We start from the raw sequence: 15,000 nt of genomic DNA, 5'->3' as shown, positions 1-15,000 counted from the left end.
TTCCTTCTGGGAGAATTTAGTGTGACAATCACTTTTTGAGAGAAGACCAGGTTGGAAGACAAGGTGCAGCTGTGCAGTCTAAGGAGGAAAGAACACTGTCCCCAGGCATTTCCTGGCCCAGGAGCAGTATGACTCCCATCAAAAAGCCCACTGCTCCAAGGGTAAAGCTTGTCCCTCTTTTGACTGGACACCTTTCCATGCCACAGTGGCTCTGCCAGGCAGCAGGAGCAGCGCTGGGGTTCTTCCTGGCAGGCCTCTCCAGCAGGAGAACGCTTGATGCACTGACATTGAGGTTTTCCACAGTGAGATGTCCATTTTGCTTTCAAGTTCAGCAAAGAAGCAAGTGAGGAGGCAGCCTGGCTCGAGCTGACTTTGCTCGTGATGTGGCTCTCTGCCTGCTGGCTCAGCCTGCTGCCAGGACACCCATGCTCCAGTGGGCATCCAGGCAGCACAGGGGGCAGCTCTTCCCCTGGAAGACAAGTCTGGGAGGAAGATTTGGGGCAGCTTTGGGGCCAGGGACTTTGCCAGGAGCCAGACTCTCCAGGACCCTGTGCAGCTCAGGGGACAGGTTATCTGTTAGGACACCCAGAGATCCACCTATCTCAATTGAGAACAAGGACACATCCAAACTAATCCTGCTTTATTTTCTTCAGCAAAAAAACCCAACATAAAAAAGTGTTATCCCACTGATGCTAGGCATCAATAAGGGCACTAATAATGCAAATCTAGGAATGGGGGGTTTGAACATTTATCCCTCTCTTCAGTAAGATTAGTCTAGTCCTCCTACACCTGCAACACTTTCTATCAGTTATTTGATAAGCCATCATTATGAATTACCCAGTGATATGTTGATTTGCCATGTATGCAGCATGGTAAAGCAAGCCAAGAGAATTCATTTCTGACAGGAAGTTTCTGAATAACTAGAGAGGGAGTGCCATTAGAGATGTATTCAGATGTATTTCCGTGTGAAATTCACAGATATGTTTTTAAAAGTCTTTTTTTACTAGGCTTAATACTATATTGTCAATGCTGACATAGCTTATGGAAATCAGCTTATATTTCATTAAAGGTCTGAGAGATTTGTTGATAGTGATTCTTTATTTCAAAGAAATCTTTGTTAAAAGAACATCAATCTCCATAAGTATATGAAATTACTGAAAACAAAGCATAAGAGCATCAGACACTTGGGTCTTGTCTGCATGTTCTGGTGGCAGGGCTGGGTATAGTGTGAAGAACATGACCAGAGCAGCTGGTTTCCATCAAATGGCATCATGATGGCATAAAGGAAGGTGCACTGGGCCCTGCTGGCTCTATCGTTCATGCTCTGCAGGACAGCTGATGTAATTTTCTCTGATGGTTCTCTCTCCTCTCTGCAGTGTCCTGGGGGGCTGCAAGGCATTGCCCATTCATGCTGCACTTGATGGATAGCAAAGTGAACAGGAGTGCACCATCCAAAAAGGCAGCAGTGCTGCCTTCCCATTAATATTCCCATGTATCCTTTTGGGGAGTTCTAGGGGTAAAAATCACCAAGTCTGGAACCTGTTACCTATTAGGGAATAGTTACTTTACAGATGTGGCAATGCTGATGTAAGGCCTTGTGATACCACAAGCTCTGCAAAATGATGCCATCTGTCCACTGGAAATCAGGCTAAGATTAAACAGACATCTCTCTTTATAGACCAGTGACTATGTGTCAAGGGCAACGTCTTTTGTTCACTGACCTGTAACGTGATTTGTAAATGCATTTGTCTCGGTTTATGTTCATGTGTGTCCTTTCAGGTTTTTTTTTTAGTATACCCATGTAAATACATTTCTTGAAGCAAGCACTGTGACTAGATTTTGGCCTGTGTAATAGCCTGATATTTTATTTATCCTAAATTACTTCTTTCAAATAATCACATTTTCTTGCTCGTCCAATATAAAAACTTGCCTCACATGCTGTTGCTCTGGTGCCAAATTACAGCAACTTTAACTCTCCCACTGAAACATTTGTGTGCAGAGTTGTTTTTGTGCATAATTTAAAATGGCCTCGTGCAGTAAACACTGTTCGGTGCATACTAGAATTTATTTAGCAAAAAATGTGTGAAAAAATGTAAATATATATGATATATCGTTTATGAGGCAAAGCTATACCTCATCATGATTCACCAGAAAAATTTTGTCTAACAAAAATCCCATATGTAATGGTATAGTGTAATAATGACATAAAGGAAAGACAGAAACTTCTATTATTTCTTAATTAAAATAAATTAAAATAACAATTAAATTAAAATGACAATTTCTGAAAGTCAAATCCTTAATTGCTTCTGGTTAAGTTCAGTCTTCTTTAAGAACTGCAGAAAATTTTCTCTGAGTTCCTCCCTCTCCTTCCCTGAGTTCTTGAAACTCTGAAGGAAGCAGGTTTTAGATAAGTTGTTAGATCATTTTTCTGTAGCCAAATAATTATATTTTGTTTAGAATCTGCAAACCACTGAAATGTAGGTTCTTTTTTAATCTGTTTTGCCAGCATGAAGCTAAATACAGCTGCTGTAAGTAACATTTATAATAGATAGTACTGCAAAAAGATCAACTTTGAATGTCACCTTGACTGGCTGGATATATTCCCTACTTTTCAACATGAATAAAGTGAGAAAATACAGGGAATAAATGCTTAACAGATCTTTTAGACAGCAACTTTCAGTCTAATTGCATGAAGAATTATATGCAAAAGATCATTACACAACACATCAGTCAGAAGAGCATCATCCTCACGGCATTGCTAAGGGCAGGGAGATTACAGCAACCATCTTGTGCCTTGTCTATGCTCTTTCTTTTCATTTGAAAGACATACAAATTCTAGATTAGAAACCCAGTGCATTACATGCTTTTCTGAGTAACCTAGGTTAGTTTCAAATTCCATGGGTTCTGTGGCTTATTCTGTACATCCACAGATCGTTACCTACAGAGCCACTGTAGTGAATAAAGCTGTGAACCCCTGAGCATGTGTCACATCCAGAGGGAGTCTGTGGCAGGCAGAGCCTGGAGCTGCCTCCAGCCCTCTCACAGCGCCAGTCTGTGCACACAGTGGCCAGGCATGCACTCAGCATTTGGGATGTGACATAGGCTGTGAATTACTTTTGAAAAGGTTGCATGGTGGGAATTGTCTTCAGCTGGGAAAGGGTTTGCTGTGTCAGCAGAGGACACTGATCCAGATAGACAGAAAAGCATACTCAGCTGAAGTTGGTAAGTGATATAAACCTGGTGAAAGAGTAAGTGAAGGCAAAGCCTTAGAGCCATACCTGTACAAAGAGCTTGTGTTGTCTCCTGGGAATCCAGTTAGACACAGACCATGGACACCATTCTCAAGGGAAGTTACAAAAAAATAGGGAACTTCTGGTTCAGATGACAGTATACTTTCCAGCCTCTTGACTATGCCTTCTTGGTGCAGGCTATAAAGCTGCATTTAAATACTAATTAGTCAGAACAATTATATTTTTCCATACAACCCGAAAACAAACATCCCAATTTACTTTCCTATGTGGAAAACTGCACATTTCCCAAATAAACCCCAGCTGGATTGTTGGAACTCTGCTATCAGGAAGGTTTTCATTGGTGTGCACTGAAAATCTGGATCCTGTTGTGCTCGGTGCCCATACTTTGTTTTATAGCAGGATTTCTCTTTTTTCAGGCAGAGCTGGGAACACTGACATTCACCCAGCGTGTTTCCTCTGTGCTGAATTCCTCTACGTTGAATGACTAACAAGAGACCAAGGAACACTCTGAAGATATCTTTTCATTGCTAATGCTCAGATTTTCCATTCATTGCCAAGACACAGCATCCATTTCCAGCAGTAAATGTCATGCACACAATAGCTCTGCTGTCGGTGTGAAAACCTAGCTTAACTAAAGGAGGAGGCATAAAAGATCAGAGCATATCCTCTGTATGCAAAACTGTACAGTCCAAAGTATGTTTCAAACTCCCAATTTGAAATAGATGGATTAGACAGGGTTGTGTCCTAAGGCTTCATTAATTGCCTGCGTCAAATGTACATTTTTATTTTCTTTTTAATTTGAATCATCTTTACATGTTGAGGCATGAAAATGGATTATGGTCCACTAAAACAGTCCTTACTTGGCCAAAAGAAGGGAGCATTTGTAGCAAGGTTTGCAAACTACAAACCTGACGGCATGGTCTTCACCTGGATGAACAGTATTTGTGTTAAGAGATACTGGAGATGCTGGTTCTTAGCTTGGAGAAGACAGCATTCCAGAGGCTGTTTTTAAGCAAGAAGGAGATATGAGGGATGGAAACAGAAGATGGTATAGGACAAAGAGAAGCAGAACCAGCAAAGCCTCAGAGAAAGGCAACATGAAAAACAAATGCCGGGAACACGTCTGAGGTCAGTCACTGAACCAGAAGCAAGAACCAAATCAAAATCTGAATCTGCCTTGTAGATTGATCTTCAATGCACAGCCTGTAAATTGATTCCAAAGTGGTAGAAGTCCTCAGTGCAGAAGTGTTCCATGTGTATGAGAATATTTCCCCAGCTTTATATAGTAAGAGACAGATAAAATCTGATTTGAAAATAATATAGCGTGCAGTGAATAAATTATATGCTCCGGCATTTGGTGGTGTTTGTGAGATATAATTCTATTTCTAGTGCAGTGTAGGCTTAAATAGCCAAATGGTGTTTATAGGAGATGGGCTGCTGCATTCCTTTTCAGTTTGCTAATATGTACTCGTCTGCTGAAGTAAACCAGCCCTGCACTGAATAAACACATGGGACTCTCTTCATCTGTGGGATGATGTGAATAAACCATCATGTCTTCACTGGAGATCTATGCATCGTATCTTAAACAGTGAAAAAAACCCCAACAATTTAAACTGACTAGGCTGGTTGGATGCACTTTCAGTCTGTATGTGTTCACTTACTGAGTTGAAACTTGAACTAAAAATAAGCTGTAGCTGGAAGATCTTCCTGATCAACACTGTAAAATTCCAGCAAGATGGTTGAGAAGTGCAGTTTGTTTTTGTCAAGGCTTTAGGATCTTCGTTTTAAGTGTGTTTAAACCATAATTGCTATTAAGTGTTTGTTTTACTGCTGTTCAGCACTTTCAGGGTTGCATTAGGAAATGAGGACATGTCATTTTGACTTGATTACCATGGAAAAATTTATTTTGTATAGTCCTCCAGGCAGAGCACTGAAACATGAGTTCTGTGCTGGTGAATGTACTACAGAAGTGGGGTTACCATGCTGTGTAGTGTGACCACCAATAGTAAAGTGGTAAGGAAAATAGCATGTTTTATGACTCAGCTGACAGCTCTCAGTCACTGGAAAAAAAATAAAGCTACAACAGTGGAGCAACTGTTTATGATTCTTCCTCTTCAATGTAATTTTCACTGCTACAAAGTGATTCTAAATCCAAAGCACTTTGGGAGATTGTGATAAAGATTTGCTCTTGGTTTTACAGCAGCTCTCTTTCTCTACAGTGACACAAACAATCCCAAAACCAGTGTTTGAACTTGTGTAGCTGAAGTTCTTGCAGTTTTAGAAGGCATTAGGCTTTATTCAGAATCCTGCTTTCAGTCTCCAAAAAATTCAAATTCTGTCTGGATAAGGAAGGTGCTGAGCCAAAGCCCCTAGATCCTTTCTTCTTGGATCTTGCTAGGGTAGTACTCAGTGCAAAGCTTCACCAGTTCTGCTCAAGCAGCTCCCCCCTACCCTTTTACTGAGAATCATTTTAGCTGAGATTGTTGGTGTGATCAGCTAATTAAGCCAGACAGAAGCAGGCAGAAAGCCAAGGCATGATTTTTCACTTGCAGCATCTAGGTCTTGAGAAGGAAATTGTTAACATGTGTTTGCTATCTTGCCACTTGGAAATGCATAGTTGTGCTTGAACATTGTTTCACTGTGGAGGGAGACACTGTAAATGGAATTGTAAGCCTTCCTAAGGGGAACAAGGACAGATCACAAACAAGGTAACCAAAGTAACTGCTTGATTGCTTATGTTAGTGCCCAGAAGAGAATACGTTTATTAGGTTTTTTCCATGGCTTTCTATTTTATCTTTCTCTCATTTAACAATGATCCATATCAAGTAAGAGTAAGGACAATGCAAATTGAAGGAAGGAAATAACTGTCTTTAAGCAATGTCCTTTTGCTTTTGGACTAGCTGGGATCGTTCTTCATCTTTCCCAGAAATCCCCATGTACAGACAATGAGCAGGGTTGGCTGCTTGGTTTGAATTTCTTTTTGTTTACGGGGACAAAAAAGAGCTCGGCTTGTAAGCACCGAGCAAGGATGTGTCCTGAAGGACAGGAACAGCTGGGCCTTCTGGAAGCTCTGCAGTCTGCTGGGTTGTGTGGTCTCCAGGCCAATTTTGCTTACAGTATGTGAATTATCTGCCTATCCAATTTTATAAATTATTCCAAAGAGGAATTAGTATAATGTTACTCTCCAAACTCTCCTCCTACCCTCTCCAAGATGAAGCAAATCTGCAGGTTTTCAGAGCTTTCTTCTCACCCTTTTTCTATTTTTCCTTTTCTTGCTTCTTTCTTTCTACTGATTGCCCAGACTTCATGTAAGCAAGCAAGAAAAACTTATCAATCTACTTATTTTTCTGCCTAAAACTTTTACATCAAAGAAAGTTAGAATAATTTCTGATATGAAGAGTTTTTGAAGAGAACATGAAAACTCTAAAACCTGATTATTGTCACATTCCTATTACTTCATGGTACATATATATGTTTTTGTGTAGCATCCAGAACATTACACTTGACTTTTGCTATTTAGTGAGAACTAACAGCTCTTCAAGAGGCAAATGAAAATTCAGACCTCCTACTAGGAACCTGTTTCTTATTTCTGAAAAACTAACTATGTCTTAATTTTGATCTGGGAGTCAAAGTTATTTTAGAATTGTCTTCTTAATTTCCATCATTCCTATTCTGCAGATGTGGAAAATCACCTTCTTTACTATATCTCCTATGACTCTCTTCATTATCATCTTCTAAGGCTCCAAAATCCGTTATGAGCTTGTTGCTAATTTCAACCTTCCTTTCTTTTTTTTTGGAGAGAAAAACAAAACCAAAAACAAACACCAAATCTCCCCACAACCACTCCCCCCCCGCCAAAAAAAAAAAAACCAACCCCATAAAACAACCCAAAAAACCCCAATCCATCTGTATAGCTGCTGAACAACTCACCAGCAGTAAGAAAGAATTTACTTTCAGAGACCCAAGCCAATACTTCTGCTTAGGTCAGCCAAGAGGAATTGTCTTTTCTTGGGTACATCCTATACCCATCTCTTCTTTCCAAGGGAAAACAGTTTTCACTAGGCAAGCTGATACTCTGCCAGCCAGAAAAACCTGTGCTGTTTGAAAAACTAAAGCTGTCTTTAATAAAAATCTTCTGTCTAATATAACTGTTCTTTCTCTATTTGCCAGCTGGGTAGTATTAAAGGGTTCAGACAACAGTATTTAATCGTATTAAGAAAACAGTAATTTTCTAAAAAGTGCATTGATTTTTAATTTTATCTATTCTTTGATACTTTTTCTAACAGCCATGCACAGCATGGAGATAACTGAACTGCTTGGATTCTCCCTGTTTATTTTTAAAGGAATTGGAAGTGGTTATAAATAGTGAGAGCACTGTTACAACAAAATCAATTTTAATCAAAACGTCAGTTCACTGAGCTATGAATAAACAAATCTACGGATAGTAAGCACATTTAGCACTGTCCAACAGGAAAACTGGAGAGCCCTGGACTCCTTCCCCAACTCCATAGTGGGCTGCTGTATGATCAATTTTCGTCATTGAAATGGCCACAGCAGGACTCAATCCCTCAAGTTTGGAAGTGATGTCAGAAACTGCAAGGCAGAATAAGAGAGAAAGATTTTGAGGAGAGGCTCTGTACCTTGAAGGCCTGAAGGAACAGATATTTTACACCATCTCTTTGAAAGCCTCAACACACACCCACACACGGATTGCCATGAATAACTCTGATGATGCACTTGCCAGCTATTCTGCAGATACAAGCAAGGCAGAAAATGAGTTGCCTACTCATTTGCAGTAGTGGAGCAGGGCTAAAGCTGTTGGCAGTGGCTGCATCAAAGCTGAAATATGATGAAAGGATTTGTGTCGTGTCCCGGGAACAGGGGTAGGCCTGCATCATGCTCATTTGCCATCCAGCAAATGCTACTTCCTGACACGGTGACATGCTCTCAGGGGCAGGTCTCCCTCTTTGCTGTGCTGAGCAGTAAATCCAGCCAAGTCTGCCACTCTTCTGTTTAATCTGTAACAGTGTGACCAACTGTCAAATCTCAGGAGATTCTATGGAGCGAGCTTTGTATTTAAAAATAGAGCTGATAAGGGTGTGGGTGAGGGAAGATCACATTCAGAAATCTGGCTTTTTGTTCTTTGTGAGAACTCTCCCTCTCTCTCTCTCTCTCTGACAGATTTTGCAAAGAGCTCACCATATGGGGGATGAAGGCTTGGGAAAAAACCTTACCCTGAATTCCTTCAAAACTGTTCTCTGCTGGGGTGGTAAACTGTATGATTTAAGTTGCACAACCTATTGGATACTTTGTTCTATGGTCCTAATGTGCTTATTCATCTTTCATACAATCACTGGAGTCGTTACTGAGGTCCACTCAGTCAAATTGATAGGACAAAGGATGATGGCTTTAAACTGACAGAGAGCAGGTTTAGATTAGATATTAGGAAATGGTGGATGCCCCATCCCTGGCAGTATTTGAGGCCAGGCTGGACAGGGCTTTGAGCAACCCAGTCTAGTGCAAGGTAGCAGGAATGTTGGAACTAGGTGATCTTTAAGGTCCCTTCCAATCCAAACCATTCTGTGATTCTGTGGTTCTATGAAATTACTTTTCAAGCCTTTGCAAGTGGCTTTGCAAACCCTGCATATGTAGCAAGCAGAGCTTGCCCACAGACCAGTGCCACAAGGACCTTGAGCTCTTGTTCTCTTCAACAGGGAACTAGTAACTCTTCCATCTGCCCCTTTTTCTGGTAAATCCAACCACAGAACTTGTAAGTCCATATTGTGCTGGTCTGTACGGAATCACCACCAGGCAGGGAGGACCTGCAGTATGCACCCTGTGGCCTGTGCTGTGGAAATATTTCATGTGGCTGAGTTTCAGGGACTGTAAAACCCTATACTGCAGTCACTACTTGGGACAGCAAAAAAATTTCTGTGAGAAATCCCTGCAGGTGGAGATATGGTTGATCAGGACTCTACAAAAAACATCCATGTCAGTGACTGTTCACTTGTATTTTAAATTAATGAGTTTTTAGCAAAGAGTCTTTTCCAGATGGTCCAGTTTGACTACCTATACATATATATATATAATGTAAAATTATATTTGAAAGTCATATGAAAAATACGCTAAAAAAAGTGAGGGAAAATAAGGGACTTCATTAGATAAGGAAACACAATTCACAGCCTCCCAAATTAGAGATCTGGATCTGCTTATCCAACCTGGCTCACTTGACAGCTCAGTGGAAGTTACTGTATTTACTAACTTATCTGCTCTTTTTAAAGAGGGAACTAATTTGCAACATTTTATTTTCCTGTCTGTTCATAAAAATTTGAACTTCCAACAGATTCTGTTTTTTCATGATGGTGAGCTCCAAGAGGGTTTTCAGTGTATTTTTGTTCTTTGTATTTTTTACATTAGGAGCATGTACCTGATGGAAACAAAATGTTGATGATTCATCTGATCTTAGAACTTTGTGCTTCAGAACTCATGCGTATATTTTTCAAGGTGAAGTTTTATTCCGAACATTCAATGTGCCTCATAATGGCTTTTTTTCCTGGTGATTTTTTAATGCTTTTGTAGAGGCAGTTTCAGCAATTAAAGCATGACACAGCAAATACTAAATATAGATTGGAGTGGAATGGTTGGTAGTTTTTGTTTTACACAGCTTGGCATCCTTATCTCTGTGCAAGGGAGGCTGGTTTACTTAAATTGGAATGTATAAGCTCAAAGATATATAGCACTGAGTACATATGGTTATGTTGTAGAGCCTTTAGAGTTTGTAATGTACTTCTAGGGCTTTAGATATTTCAGTTTACTCTAGAGGTCTGACAGAGTCAGCTTTCAGAGGTTATGTGTTCCTGCCTACCAGTAATATCTGAAAGCAGTAACATAAAAATGCAGCCAATGTGTTTTGGAAATACGTGATTCAATTTATAATTTTTAGAACTAGCTCCTGATTTCTACTTTAATATGATGCAACATGCATGGTTTTCTTGTGATTTTAATCCAAATTTTGAGAGTTTATCCTTGCTGCAACCATCTTCAAACATGAAAGTGAAGGACAAGAAGTATTTTCATGTATTTCAAGATACTTTATTATGGCTGTCTTCTTATTATTTGTTCCTGTTCTATCTGGTAAGTGCAGTGGCTATGACAGGATCTTGTCATGGTGACTGCTGGGGCTGTGTTCCAGCAGGGTCAAGACCTGGCTGCTCTGGTACAAGCACTTGGCAGGGCCAAGACCAGGGAAGGCTCAGCTAACATATTGTCAGTGGTGTCATTGAGCAAGGACTTCCATGAATGAACTGACTTCATGGAGAATTCGCTGAGGTAGGGTGCAGATGGGATTCCTGTGTATGACTGCCTCTTGCATTTCCTTAATGCATTTTTGTTGCTCTCCATTTTGGCTTTCTGACTGCTTGTCATCTCCTGTTTCAGTTGGTTGTTGTGGGGTTTTTGGTTGGTTGGTTGGTTGGTTTGGCTTGGGATTTTTTTGTTATTTTCACATTGGAAGCTTGTGCACAACATCATTTTGGAAGGACGCAGCCAAACCCAGATTTTTAGTTAAGCTATTTATCTTTTCCTATTAAGGCATTTTGTTTGGGTCCTTCAAGCTTCTTACTTTGTGAACAGATGGCAATTACTTTTTCTTCAGAAGCCCTGGAGACATTCTCATGTTCTGGGTTGACCTTCTGATGCTTGGCTGAAAAGATAGTAAGACCAAGAACTAAATGGTCAAAGTAGAGAGCATATTTGTATCATACTGTCCTGCACTAACTAGAAAATTGCAACTGTGATTCTTCATTTTAATTGATTTAACCAGATATTCTTACTCATAATATTAGAATGATGGTACAACAATGTACTACATGATGTGCAATTCTTAAACTATGGGATTCCTACATGAGTGGGCCTGCCCCCAACAATTCAAGCAGCAATATTTAAACTTCTATGCTTCTTCTACTCATACACATTGAAGTTACATGCTCACTTAGGAGCACAATTTCTTGTTGTTTTCTAAGTGACCAAAGATCAGGTTACATGTTTATGCCTCCCAGATCAATTTGGTCACTCATGTAATGTGTTAAAAGTAGAATGATCTTACAGCCAAGCTAGAGTGCCAAAGTTACTTTTAATAAACACTCTCGTCTGTGTTAATTTTAAGTCAAAAGCAAAACAGTCTAAGGATACTGTGGTGGATTCATACACGCCATATACTAACCCTGAGGTTCTGTAAAACAAATCTGATAGGCACTGTTGGCCAGTACAAACCAGCCAAATTTGTGCATTTCAGTCATTTTCTACCTTCTTGGGTAAAAAGGGTTTATATAAAAATGTGTGCTCTATATGTTTATTAGTTTACTGTGAGAAAGATACAAGGCACAAGACATAAGCAAATTATGCTTTACAGAGCCAGGCATATCAAAACCAGAGTGTTTTCTAAGGCTGCCTGTCCTGCACACTGGGCAGTTCCCAAAAGTGCCATGGCTGCTGGTTCTTAAGTGTTGCACAGGGAACAGGCTGGTTCTGAGACATCTGCAGGGGTTGTGATGGGTGGGTATAGAAGTGCCCAATTAAAATGGATTTTATTCTACCAGCGTAGAATACCTTATCATTTTAGTCATGGAATTCTCACTGCTGAGAGAAAAAAAAAAAGTATTATAATAGTGATACATTATTCTAGCATATCATATGAAATGAATTATTGTAGAATCAATGTCAGTGAATTTGTAGAATAAAAGTCAATGAAGAAAAAGATGGGGTAGGGAGCCTCATTAAGCTATAGTATTTATAGTTACAGCATGAAATAAATTTTTCCATTCGACTTTTACATATGGGCATATGACAGTACTGAGCTGACTAAACTAAGCATTGGCATAACTCCATTGACTTTACTGAAATTTCATCCCTTTGCAGTAATACTGGGTTTGGCTCAAACACAAGAGACCAGATAATTTTCTGACTAGTAATGTTCATAGGTTGTATTTCTGACTTGGAATAAACAAACAACATATTTCAGGCTATAAGCAGATAATGATGGCCACTTGGAAGAAATTTCCATTTCCAAGTATTCATACAACACTGCATCGCTGGCTGGTTGTGCTGTAGAGTGTTTGGCCTTCCTGTAACAGTTACTTATGATTTAAAATTCTGATTTACTGCAAAGTTATATAACTCATCAGGGATGTTTGTTGCAAAAGGAAAACAGAACTTTCTCCTTTCAACACTGAAGTGGAAAAAGGCCAGGAACCTGAACTCATGGTCTGATCTTTTGTTTCAGTGACTGTATACAAGTGGGTGTTTTTTTATTAACGTTTAAAGCAGGTAGGTTTGAACAGGTCAGGCTAAATGCTGGTTTTGTGCTTCTAACACAGCAGTTACTTCACATTTGAGGTGGAGTTTAACATACATAAAGAAGCCTTAAAAAACCCTGCAAATTATTGTGTATATCATCCAGTTTTGGATGCATCATCCTTCTGAACTTATTTTTCTGAGTTCTCAAGTCAAACAAGTCTGCCTAGAAGTAAAATGCCAGCTATAAAAGCTTGGGCATTGTCAGTGGCAGTAGGATCAAACCCCTGAATTGCAGCACTGCCAGTGCTTCCTGGGCTTCAGCAGAAGTTTTAGCACAGAGAAACAAGTACAAAACGTATCGGTTCTCCTAAAATCAGATAGTGTGTTCACAGAAAGTGAAGGTGACTCAAGGGGGCTCAAGAACAAAAGAACTGGAGATTCTTCCATTGAGCTGGCAAGTGAAAAAGTCATGCAGTAGAGCAAAAGAAACAATTTCTAAAAAGTTTTTTTTTGTGAAAGCATAATGTCGTGCAAGGTAGCTGGATATGTTAGTGAGTCCAGGGGAAGAGGCACTCTGGCTGCTCTGGTACAAGCACTTAAAGTTTATAGGAACCAAACTTGGAAGCCTGGGAGAAGACCTGCCTCTGGCCTGTTGGTTTTAACATAGTCTCTCCATCTCCTCCCAAGCCACTTATATTTCGTCCTCTTTTCTACTGCGTTTGGGAAGAAGGGAGGATGGAGGAAAGGGAAGATAGAATAGCAGAACTCAAAAAATTTCCCCTTGAGAAAAACATACCTGGGAAATTCCTGTTTATCTTCATAAGTTACTGGTTAGACATTACTGGATGCCACTCCTGCATTTGTTCTTCCTGCACTATGTGAGTTGATAACGCAAAGTTGATTTAATTCTCTGTGACTTATTTTAAATTAATATTATATACACACACACACAAAGGTGAAAAATTCCTGACACCAAAGGGTCTTTTAGCAATGGTATAAATAATTTCTCAGGTGAAAATCCGTCTCTGAAAGCTGGAACATTAAGAAGAATCTGGAATTTCAGGACGTTGGTAATAAACCATAGCCATGTTTATAGGTATGGTAACAGTGAGCTGCTTGGTTTGACTCTCCCCCATGGTGTAAGGTGTTAGCAAAAGTGCAGTGTAAAGCAGATGCAAGCTGGTATCAACTTGCGCTCCTCTGTGAGACATGTGCACTCTCATTTGTTACTAGAAAAGGCAAAAATAAAAACATTTTATACACCATGTTATTTCACTATGCCTATTTTGCAGATATTAGATGACACAACTTATTCTCAATGCTGTGCAGTGCACTCTGTGTACTTTAACAAAACATTTCAGGCTTTTATAGGCCAGCCCCTACCAGCAGGTGTGCAGTTCCTTAGGTAAGAGAATCTGTTCTTAATTATAGTGACTCCCAATACAGTTTAACAAATTGCTTTGTAACATACATAAGTTTCTTTGGAAAACAGGAGGAATTGTTCTAAGGCTTCTTAAAGACTGCTATGACTTTGCTAGGACACACTGTTCAACTGAAAAAGTTGTGGGTGGAGGGAAAGAATTGCTGTACTTAGTGAAGTAACTCAGAAACTGAAAATTTGTGATTTTAATTTCAAAGTAATTTACAATGTAGATATGCTTGCAGAAATACTGCTGTTGTTTTTTGATAGAATGCATATATGCTGAATGTGTGCATTTTAATATTATTATATTAGATAGGGGAAATGGTCTGCATTGTCTCAGAACAACGTTCAGGTATTCGCATTCGGGTTTTTTAAATAATATTTGAATTACATTCAATGTGAAAGCAAGTGTGTAGAAGAAACATTGAATTTATTTCTGGCTTAAATCAAAGAAAATGCTGCTTTCACAGGTTATGCTTCAGCTTAACTCTACTTCAAGCATTATGTTTTTACTGAGGGGGAAAAAAAGGGATGTGATTTCTGAACCTGGAAACTGATCACAAACCATTGGATAAAACATGCTCCGACTGACCTTAGTGAGACAGCGTCTGCCTAGCACCAGGCTTAAGCAGTTACTTTCTATTGCTCTTTTCCTCTGTTCATTCTGCCAAGAAGGTGGAGTTTGTGTCAGAAAAAAGAGGTGGGGAGAAGGCTTTTCAGACACTAAGAAACGGAATCCATTCACTGTCTGGAGCATCACATTTCACAATAATTACCTGGGGATGCAGGCTGTTTCCACTTACAGTTTTATTCACGTGTAAGGTTACATGAGTTTCCCCTCATACTGTGCTGCTGTTTTCCATGAGTATCAGGACCTTGATACCCCTCTTGAGTGAGGCAGCACTGAAGCACAGATTGTCATGCTCCTAATTCTTATCAACCCAAGAGACTTGAGAGTTGACAAACCTGGATGATCTTAACAGATCTTTTCCAACCTTAATTACTCCTACTAGCAGAATGAGTTTCTAGTTT

Source organism: Sylvia atricapilla, chromosome 3 (genome assembly GCF_009819655.1).
Source record: "Sylvia atricapilla isolate bSylAtr1 chromosome 3, bSylAtr1.pri, whole genome shotgun sequence".
Taxonomy (NCBI): domain Eukaryota; kingdom Metazoa; phylum Chordata; class Aves; order Passeriformes; family Sylviidae; genus Sylvia; species Sylvia atricapilla.
The sequence above is the reverse complement of the archived record's forward strand: the minus strand, read 5'-3'. Positions refer to the sequence as shown.